Raw genomic sequence first — 11,394 nt, forward strand, 5'->3', positions numbered from 1 at the left:
GATTTCTGAGTTCAAGGCCAGCCTGGTCTACAGAGTGAGTTCCAGGACAGCCAGGGCTACACAGAGAAACCCTGTCTCGAAAAAAAACAACAAAAAAAAGTTGCCTTGGTCGTGGCGTCCATCCACAGCAGGAAAACAGTGGGTAAAGGCTGTGCAAGCCTGGTGACCTAAGTGTCATTCCCAGAAGCCAGTAGAAAGGTGGAGGTGACTCATTCCTGGGAAGCTCTCTGACCTTCACAGGCACGGCATGAATATGCACAAGGGCTTTTGCCTCTCTCCTCTCTGAAACAAAGTAGCCACTGAAAATGTCATACAAATATCAAGATTGAGAAGATCATGTGAGAGACAAGTTTGTTGGGTAATCCTAGCCCTTACCATCAATTTGAACCCTGTCAAAATGGTCTTAACAGTAATTAAACAAATTCTTAACAGCTAATTAAACAAATTCAAGTACTTATTTACACAACATGCTTATTTTACTGTTTATAGGGGATTAAAATTATACATCTGACTATGGTCAGATGGTTTATCAAAACTGATCCAACAAAATGAGAGAATGATTTAATATATAGATACTCTTGTTTTAGATTTATGTGTTTCGTTGAAAGGTATGTGCCATATGTGTGCCTGGTGTTAGTGGTCAAAAGAGAGTGTCAGATCTGAAATGCGTGAGTTGTGCATATGGGTTCTGGGAACCAAACCCCAGTCTTCTTCAAGGACAAGTGTTCCTAACTAGTAAACCTCTCTCCAGCTTGTTTTCCGAGCTAGGATTGTGTCCAGATTGATGGATTAACTAATCTGTCTCAACTTCCTGAAGTACATTTTAGGATGTACCATTGAGATGGGAATTCTTTTAAAGTAGTAAATTGTGTGCTGTTATGTTCCCCTACCCCATGTCCCATGGACTCCACATTGGGGAATTCAACTGAAAGTCAAAAAAGTTGGTCTAGAGAGATTGCTGAACAATTAGGGTCATTTTTGGTATTCCTGTAGAAGATCCACTTTGGGGACCCAGCACTGTCATTGGGTGACTCAAGCTGTCTGGAAATCTAGTTTGAAGGGATCTGATGCTTCAAGACCCCCACCCCCACCCCTACACAGGTTTTTAAAATGTTGTGTGATGGCACAAGTCTGTTCCCAGCACTCAAAGAGGCAGAGATGGGAGTCCAAAGCCATCTACTACGTGGAAAGTTCAAAGCCCGGCTAGTTTACATGAGACCTTGTCTCATATTGAAATATGCATTGCATTATGCATGATGAGCAGACTATGTTTGTAGCTCAGCGCTAAATGAGCTTAATACAAAGATTCAGTACTCCGCACCAAAAGTATGAGAGAATGTGGACAGGTTGTATGTAAAGATCCACAGATCTTGATATCTGCAACTGGTTCTAGGAGCCAGTACAAAGGTCAACTTAAAATTCAACCAACAATATAAAAAAACCCATGCACATTTCCTCCCGTCTTTTTGCTTTCTTTTTGGCACTGACCATTGCTGTATAGCTCAGGCTGCCTCTGGACAAACTAACTTCCCTCACCTGCACGCTGAGCTATAGAAATAAGCAGCCACGCCCAGCTTTCCTATCCTGGAGTGAGCAGACTGATGGCTTCAATGCTGAGTTACAGAAATAAGCAGCCACGCCCAGCTTTCCTATCCTGGAGTGAGCAGACTGATGGCTTCAGTGTCTCTTACAGAGTAGAAACTGGGATTCTAAAGATTTATTTTATGTATGAGTATAGTGTTGCTGTCTTCAGACAAGCCAGAAGAGGACATCAGATCCCGTTGAAGATGGTTGTGAGCCACCATGTGGTTGCTGGGAATTGAACTCAACCTCTGGAACCACAGGACCTCTGGAAAAGCAGTCAATGCTCTTAACCACTGAGCCATCTCTCCAGCCCTGTCAAGATGTTTTGTTTGTTTGTTTTGTTTTTTGAGACAGGGTTTCTCTGTGTAGCCCTGGCTGTCCTGGAACTCACTCTGTAGACCAGGCTGGCCTCGAACTCAGAAATCCACCTGCCTCTGCCTCCCAAGTGCTGGGATTAAAGGCATGTGCCACCACTGCCTGGCTAAGATTTTTTTTTTTTAATGCATTTTCTCTTGAAAATTTTAGTGTCAGCCATGGTGATCCATGCCTTTAAACTTTAAACTCTTGAGTTTGAGACCAGCATTTCAACAGAGCAAGTTTCAGGACAACAAGGGCTGCACAGAGAAACAAAACCAAAATGTTTTAGTGTCTGGGAAGTTGGCATACTCTACAGATAGTTTAATAGGAACACACTACAGTGGGTACTTGGTGAGCTTATTTTACTAGAGGTTATCATTTTATTGTTTTTGTTTTGTTGTTGGTTTTGTTTGAGACAAGATTTCTCTGTGTAGCCTAGCTGTCCTGGAACTCGCTTTGTAGACCAGGCTGGAGCTCAGAGACCCTCCTGCCTCAGTATCCCAAGTCCTGGACTTTAAGGTGTGAACTACCACACCCAGCTGTAAAAACATTTAAAATGTGTGAAGAGAAAAAACTTTTGGGGGGGTTGGGGGGTTCAAGACAGGGTTTCTCTGTATAGCACTGGCTGTCCTGGAACTCACTTTGTACACCAGGCTGGCCTCGAACTCAGAAATCCACTTGCTTCTGCCTCCCTAGTGCTGGGATTAAAGGCGTGTGCCACAACGCCCAGCTATGAAGAGAAATTTTTAATTGGCTTAAGCTCTGCAGCATAACAGAAAATGGATTGGATTTTTTTTTAAGATTTATTTATTTATTTTATGTAAGTACACTGTAGCTGTCTTCAGACACTCCAGAAGAGGGAGTCAGATCTCGTTATGGATGGTTGTGAGCCACCATGTGGTTGCTGGGATTTGAACTCTGGACCTTCGGAAGAGCAGTCAGGTGCTCTTACCAACTGAGCTATCTCACCAGCCCTGGATTGGATTTTTAACTCGAGTTTCTTGCCCTATCCCTCAAAGAAGCCTGTAGTTTTGCTTCATTTTGTACATATCTACCTAAATCTCAAAAATCAAGTCCTGCCTCATTGCTGGGATAAATGCAGTCAAATTCCCTGAGTTGCACCTCCCCAAGAGGCCATGTCCAGCGATGGGCCAGAACATGGACCCACATAACATGACCAGCAAAGGACACTTTTATACTGTCGATTTACTAACACTGCATTATGGCTAATAGCATTTTACTCCTGCCAACACAAAATGTCTACCATTATCTAAAAGGCACATCGTGGCCTTGAGCTAAAGGACACAGGACAGAACTATCCTTACTTAGTGGCCACTGGGTTACAAACCAAAGTGCAAAAGAAGTGTCTCTAAGTAGACATTACACAAAGTAGCACTTTGTAGGCCTCAGCTATGAAGGTGCAAGTCAGCTGACAGAGTTCACTGCTCTGTGCATACCCGTGTGACTGAAAGTATTTATTTTGGGGTTACAAATTTTAGCAAGCAGATTACTTACTGAGACTGTGAATAATTAACATTCACCTTAGTTAACATATTTTTATAGGATTATAGCTAAATAACTGGATATGGCTGCCATCTGCCTATAATTCTAGCACCCAGGGAAGTGGAAGTATATTGAAAGGCTACTCTGAGCAAAGCACAAGACCCTGTCTCTGAAGCAAAAATGTTCAACTGAACTTTCTAAGTGATGGCTGTGTAGCTTAGTGGTAAAGCATTTGCCAGGCATATACAAGCCCCTGGTCCAATGCAAATCGTACCAAGAAGAAAAATAACAGAAACTGCTGTACTGGCTGACTTTGTGTGACAAGTTGACACAAACTAGATTCATCTGAGAGGGAGGACACTCAGTTGAGGAAATACCTCCATGAGATCCAATGAGACATTTTCTCAATGATCAGTGGGGAAGGGCTCAGCCCACAGCTGATGGGGGCTTCTGAGTCAGTTGTCCTGGGTTCCATTAGAAAGCAGGCTGAGCAAGCCAGGGGAAGCGAGCCAGTAAGCACCACCTTCCATGGCTTCTACATCAGCTCTTGCCTCCAGGATCCTTCCGTCTGAGTTCCTGTCATCTTCCTTCATGAATGAACAGCAACATGGAAGTGTAAGCTAAATTAACCCTTTCCTCTCCAACTTGTTTTTTTTTTTAATCATGGTGTTTCACTGAAGCAATAGAAACCCAAACTAAGACAACTATAGAAAGTAGTCAATTTATCCCAAAATTCAAGTGGCAACACATAGCTGCAATTCCAGCACAAGAGGCTGAGGGAGTAAGATTGCTGCAAGTGGGAAGCTCGCCTGGCTTACATGTTTGATCTGTAGATGCATCTGTTTGATAAGACGTAAGCTTAAGACTCTCTGTGGAACATTTTTAAAGCTGTGCTTGAAAACTTCACCACAGAAATTGTAAGTATTCTTGCTCCAGCAATATCATCTCTAATAATTTTGTTTGTGTTGATAAAATTCCTTCACGGGAGGAGACATAAGTTACATCTACCCCTTTTCATGAGTTGAAAGCTTAGTTGAGGGTGTCTTGACATAAAGGCATCCTTCCCTTCATTGTATTTTGGATCCGGTCCTTTTTTTTTTTTTTTAAAGATTTATTTATTTATTATATGTAAGTACACTGTAGCTGTCCTCAGACACGCCAGAAGAGGGAGTCAGATCTCGTTATGGATGGTTGTGAGCCACCATGTGGTTGCTGGGATTTGAACTCCTGACCTTGGGAAGAACAGTCGGGTGCTCTTAACCGCTGAGCCATCTCACCAGCCCCCCCCCTTTTTTTTTTTCCGGTCCTTTTTTGTTGTTTGTTTTTTGTTTAGTTTTTCAAGACAGGGTTTCTCTGTAGCCCTGGCTGTCCAGAAGTTCACTGTGTAGACCAGGCTGGCCTCTAACTCAGAGATGTGCCCGCCTCTACCTCCCACGTGCTGAGATTAAAGGTGTACGCCACCACCCAAAGGATCAGGTGCTTCTTTAATCTTTCATCACTTTCAGCGAAAGCCTGACTCCAACACGAAATCGCCTGATGCTCCTTTTCTCCTCAAACTGTAAAGATTGTATTGAGTTTTACCCCCCCCCTGCACTTTTTCACTACCCCCCCTGTACTTTTTCACTATATAGCTGAATACAAGTGAATCCTGGAAACTATGTGGTAGAATCAATATTAGGCCATCTTTTATGTATGTATGTCTGTATTTATTTATTTACTTATTATATATAAGTACACTGTAGCTGTCTTCAGACATTCCAGAAGAGGACACCAGATCTCATTACAGGTGGTTGTGAGCCACCATGTGGTTGCTGGGATTTGAACTCTGGACCTTCAGAAGAGCAGTCGAGTGCTCTTATCCACTGAGTGATCTCTCCAGCCCCCTTAGGCCACCTTAAAATCTTCTCATCTGAAGAAATTAGTTCATTATTTTAAATTTAGCCTCAGGCCAATTCTTAGGGCAAAGGAAGAAAGTGGCCACATTCTTTGCCCATATATTGCAAGACTGATTTCTAGCCTGTTGCTATCACTGTTCCCTTCTGAAACCTTCTGAGCTGGGCCTACATAGTCCACATTTCTCTCAGCACTGGTTTCTTCCAAGCTCCTGCTAGGATGAGCTGCCAAGCCTCTTGCAGTGTTCAAGCACTTTCCTAGTCCAGTCTTCCACATTCATGTGAAAGGCAACACAGTCTGGCCGCCCCCAGCAATACTCAGTGCTTGGGACCGTCTTCCTAGCTACTGTGCTGTTGCTCTGAGGAAGCCATGGCCAAGGCTACTTATAGAAGTAAGAGTTTATTTAAGGCTCACAATTTGAGAGGGTAAGTTCATGACTTGATATAGTGAGCTTGGCCTGATGCTGCTTATGTTAATTTGGGTCCCCAAAATTGTTTGTGCAAGAATCTGCAGATCCACACATAAGACACTATGGGATCCTGCCCCCATTTGGTTATGATTGGTAAAAAAAAGTTTCTGGCAGCCAATGTCTGAGCAGAACAGACAGAGGAGAGACTTTTAAGATTCCCAGTCTAGGGGCTGGAGAGATCACTCAGTGGTTAAGAGCACTGACTGCTCTTCTGAAGGTCCTGAGTTTAAATCCCAGCAACCACATGGTGGCTCACAACCATCCGTAACGAGATCTGGTGCCTTTTTCTGGAGTGTCTGAGGACAGCTACAGTGTACTTACATAAAATAAATAAATAAATCTTAAAAAAAAAAAAAAGATTCCCAGGTTAGGGAGAGAGGGAAAAGGAAGGAAGAAAGAGATCTGCCATGCCACAAATAGGGGAGATGAGAAAGTGTGAGACAGAGAGCAGAGCTACCATGTAGAAGCAAAGAGAGAACCCAAGAGGGCTGCACATCTGGGTCCAGGGCAGTAAAGATGGGATACAGATTTTAGTAAGTAATAGCTCAGGAATATTGGAGGGAGGTTGACTAGCCACATGGAGTTTGGGAAGTGGCCCAGCCATTGAGCAACTTAAGGCATACCAAAATATAAAGGCTCTCTCTCTCTCTCTCTCTCTCTCTCTCTCTCTGTGTGTGTGTGTGTGTGTGTGTGTGTGTGTGTCTTTCATTTGGGAATCCAGAACATTGGGATGGGTAGTGAGGATCGCTGCCACCTCCAGGATCAGCTTGAGTATTTAATTAGGTACTACTAAAACTTGAAGGTGAGCAGGGCATCAGGAGGCAGGCATAGTACTAGAACAGTAGCTGAGAACTCACATCTTGAGACACAACCACAAAGTGGAGAGTGAACAACACTGGAAATGGCTGGCCTTTTGAAAGCCTGTACCCTGTGACATGACAGCATCAACAAGGCCACGCCTCTTAATCCTTCTCAAACAGTTCCATCAACTAGGGACCAACTATTCAAGCCACCACAAATGAGATATTTAACATTTATAGATACCAATAGCAGTGTTTAGCTCATGGAAGGGGCTACCCTCTATATTCAGCGTTAGGTGTAGTATGCATGATTGTAATCTTAGCCTTTTGGAGATAATGGTTGAAGCAACAGGAGTTCAACGTCATGCCATTCTCAGCTACATATCAAGTTGGAAGCCAGCCTGGGATACGTGAGACTGTGCTTCAAAAATCAAACCAAAACATTAACAATAATAACAATATATGTGCACACTAGGCACACATAGATATACTTTACAGAGAAGTAAATAATTTAAAATAATTTTATATATCTTAGTCCAAAGTCCTCTTTCAAGGTTGTCCACATTTCTCTGAAAAACAGCACTTTCAGATCTTTCACAGCAATACCCTACTCCTGGTGCTGAGTTTATTTGGGACACACACACACACTTTGCAAAGAGGTAAATCTTTTTGTTTTTTGTTTTTGTTTTGTTTTTGTTTTTGTTTTTTTTTTTGGGGGGGGGGTTCGAGACAGGGTTTCTCTGTGTAGCCCTGGCTGTCCTGGAACTCACTTTGTAGACCAGGCTGGCCTCGAACTCAAAAATCCTCCTGCCTCTGCCTCCCAAGTGCTGGGATTAAAGGCGTGTGCCACCCACCCAGTTTAGAGGTAAATCTTTTTGGAGCATGGTTTCTCTACATAGCTCTAGCTGTCTGGAATTTACTATAAAGACCAGCATGACCTAGAATTCACAGAGATCCACCTGCCTCTGCCTCCTGAGTGCTGGGATTAAAGGCATGTGTCATGTCTGGCTAGAAAAGTAAATAATTTTAATTATTTTCATTATTACAGAATTATTTCTTATCTCTGTATTTCGCAAGGCATAAAAGTATTTTTTTGTTTTTGTTTTTTGAGACAGGGTTTTTCTGTGTAGCCCTGGCTATCCTGGAACTCACTCTGTAGACCAGTCTGGCCTTGAACTCAGAAATCCACCTGACTCTGCCTCCCGAGTATCCCTATGTTTGGGTGGTTTAAAAACAGAATCAGAAAAAAAAAATGTCTCTAAGGTTTGGTACTGGGGCTAGGTTAAATGGCAGTTGATTAATTCCCAAGTTTATTACTCATTTAAGAAAAACAGATGGCACACACCTTTAATCCCTGCACTTGGGGGGCGGGCAGGGAGAGGCAGGAGGAGTATTTCTGAGTTTGAGGCCAGCTTTCCAGGTCACCCAAGGCTACACAGAAAAACCTTGTCTCAAAAAAGAAAAAAAATAAAGAAAAATAAAAACAAGATTTAAAAAAATCAGAATACCCCCAGAAAAAAAAACCATTTATTTATTTAGAAATCAAAGCATTAAAATAAATTACATATGGTAACTTTTACTGTATTAGTAAAGGAGGATATTATAATGTAGGAAAATGAGTATTAGTGTTTATTTTGTATTTTTACCTGGTCTTACAAAAAGTGGGGACAAAATGCCATCTTTTAGAGAGACTAGCTCTCTCTAAAATGTCTAAAGCCATTTCCTAGGAGTCCTTTATCACCTGACCTCACATATTGTCTCCTTCTATTCCAAATTAAGCTCGAGGAAGTTGAGAGCTTACCTTGTGACAAGTGCTATATTAGGCTCAGAGTAACTGTGATTTTTTTTTTTTTTTTAATTATCACTTGGAGTCTGAAGTCTGCAGGGGAAACAGACTGCTTCAAAAGATGCTCTGAATCATGGAGAGGCTGAAGTAATCTGTGCTCTCCTCATTCTGGCTTACATATAAATTCTGCCCTTTGGTTTTACTTAAGTGTCTGATATTCAGTCAAGCAAGCATTATAAAGTATCAAACACAGTATTTATAAGTAACAAAGGCCTATGAAGAGGCTACACTCAGACTCTGTGTTGGGTTTAGAGGATAAAATGAAGAACAAAGTCACATTTCTTTTTTTTCTTTCTTTTTTTTTTTGGTTTTTTGAGACAGGGTTTCTCTGTATAGCTCTGGCTGTCCTGGAACTCACTCTGTAGACCAGACTGGCCTCGAACTCAGAAATCCACCTGCCTCTGCCTCCCAAGTGCTGGGATTAAAGTCGTGTGCCACCACGCCCGGGCCAGAGTCACATTTCTTGACTTTACTATACTTTCAATCTCCCAGTAAAAGCAGATATAAAGAAACTTCTATGGGGCTAGAGATGACTCTGCAGTTAAGAGCACAGCCTGCTCTTCCAGAAGTCATGAGTTCAAATCCCAGCAACCACATGGTGGTTTATAATCATCTGTAATGGGATCCAATGCCCTCTTCTGGTGTGCATGAAGTCAGTGTACTCATATACATAAAATAAATAAATAAATTTCTTCTAGCAGGACTGTAATAGGCACACACCTTAAATCACTGCACTCTAGAGGCAGAGGCAGGGGGCTCTCTGAGTTCAAGGCCAGCCTGCTCTACAGAGCAAGTTCCAGAACAGCCAGGATTACACAGAGAAACCTTGTCTTGAAAAAAAAAAAAAAAAAGAAAAAGAAAGAAAGGAAAAAGAAAGGAAAGAAAGAAATGAAAGGAAGGAAGGAAGGAAGGTTGGAAGAAAAACGGAAAGAAAAGAAATTTCCAGGCAGGTTTAGTGGTTTATGGCTGTAATCCCAACACTTGGAAGGCTGGATCTGGATGGCGGCCAGCTTAGGGCCAGCCTCAGTTACATAACAAGTTCAAGTGAGCCTGGGCTGGGCTATAGGATGAGAAGGGAAGGAAGGACAAAGGGAGGAAGGGAAGAAAGAAGGAATTATTACTTGTGAAAATTGTCACAGGCAATAATCATTTCCTTCTTATAAAGTTTCTGGAATTCCATTATTTAAAAGAAATCTATTGCATTTATTATTTGTTTGCATGCACACGTGTTTATGAATGTAGTGTGTCCACCGGAGGCTTGAGGGGTGGTTGTTCTCTCTTTCCACCTTGTGGGTCTGAGAGATTAAAATAACTATGGTCATCAGACTTGACAGCAAGTGCCTTCATCTGCTGAACATCTCAGTATTTTTTAAACACTTAAAAATTAATTTTATGTGTATACTTTGTCTGCATGTATGTGTCTGTACCACATGTGTTCCTTGCTCTCAAAGAGGTCAGAAGAGAGATTTGGATCCCCTGGAACTAGGGTTACAGATGGATGAGCTGCTGTGTGTGCTGAGAAGAGAACCCAGGTCCTCTGCGAGAGCAACATGTGCTCTTAACACTGAGCCCTCTCTCCAGCTAATTTTTACTAAATTTTTGCACTGTTCAGGAAATGTGTTAATTGCTTGAGATGTAGAAACCAGGACAAAACAGTTGTCATATTTGTTACTTTTGCTTCGCACTAATGGAATCCTAGATACATGAATCAACCTGTTTTTATTAAATAGCATGTCAGAAATATCTTTGGAAAGAATGGGGCTGTATACTGTGAATGTACCAAAATTTACCCACTGTCATACTAATAGGGTGTAATACTGTATCCCAAAGATAGACACTATCAGCTGTTTTTTCTTGTGGTTTGTTCTGTGGGTTTTAAATTTTTATTTAACTCCTTATTGATTGTGAATTTTACATCATATGCCCCAATCTAACTAATTTCCCTGTTTCTTTGTATCTGCCCTTTCACCCTTGCAACCTCCCCCACAAAAGAAAAAGAAACCCTGTGGAAGCTGCAGTGTGTCACAGTGTGTGCACCCTTTTGTCCACACATCTTTACTTGCAAATGTTCATTACAAGAGTCATTAGTCTGGTTAGAAGCCTCTGGCTTCTGCTACCCTATCAATACTGGATCCTTACCAGGACTCCTCTCAGATACCCTGTCCTTGCCCTGTATCATGCATCTGTAGGACCCACCCCTTCAGTAGCTCCAGCAATTCATTGACTGGATAGATCTTGGGGTGATTCAACTCAAAGACCTGAGTCTAGGCCAGGGTGGTAGCTGAGCAGGTAGGCCTGCCAGCTCTCTTGCACCCACACCACCAGGATGAGCTTTCCAAAGCTGCCCCAGTTAGCTTGCCCAATGGTGCAGCTGGCAGGCAAGGGGCAGGGCCAGCTCTCCCACTCTCATGACCTTGGGGTCGCTCACCCTGGCCCACATCACCAAGGCCAGCTCTCCTGTGCTGTCTAGGCAAGGTGCAGGGCCCACTCTCCTGAGTATTGCAACTGGTGAGAGGCAGGGATAGCTTTGCAGCTCTCAGGACCTCAGGAACAACTCTCCCACCTGCCACATGTGGCAGTGGGGCAGGGGTGGGGGAGAGCATGGCTCCAGCCTGGGGATTGTCTCAGGTGTGGACTCAGGTTTTAATTTTTTTTTTATTTTTAATGATTTATACTTAACTTTTGAGCCATTTCTATAGGGGCTTTTGTTTTTTGGAGGTGAGGTCTCACTATGTACTCCAGGCTGGTCTCAAATTCAAGTTTCTCCTTTTCAAACCTCCCAGTTGTGGACTTACGAGCATATGCCACTATATTCTGGTGGATTCTTATTCTTAAGAATGGGTAGGGCCGGGCGTGGTGGCGCACGCCTTTAATCCCAGCACTTGGGAGGCAGAGGCAGGCGGATTTCTGAGTTCGAGGCCAGCCTGGTCTACAAAGTGAGT

The sequence above is a fragment of the Mus caroli genome, chromosome 18, assembly GCF_900094665.2.
Source record: "Mus caroli chromosome 18, CAROLI_EIJ_v1.1, whole genome shotgun sequence".
Taxonomy (NCBI): Eukaryota; Metazoa; Chordata; class Mammalia; order Rodentia; family Muridae; genus Mus; species Mus caroli.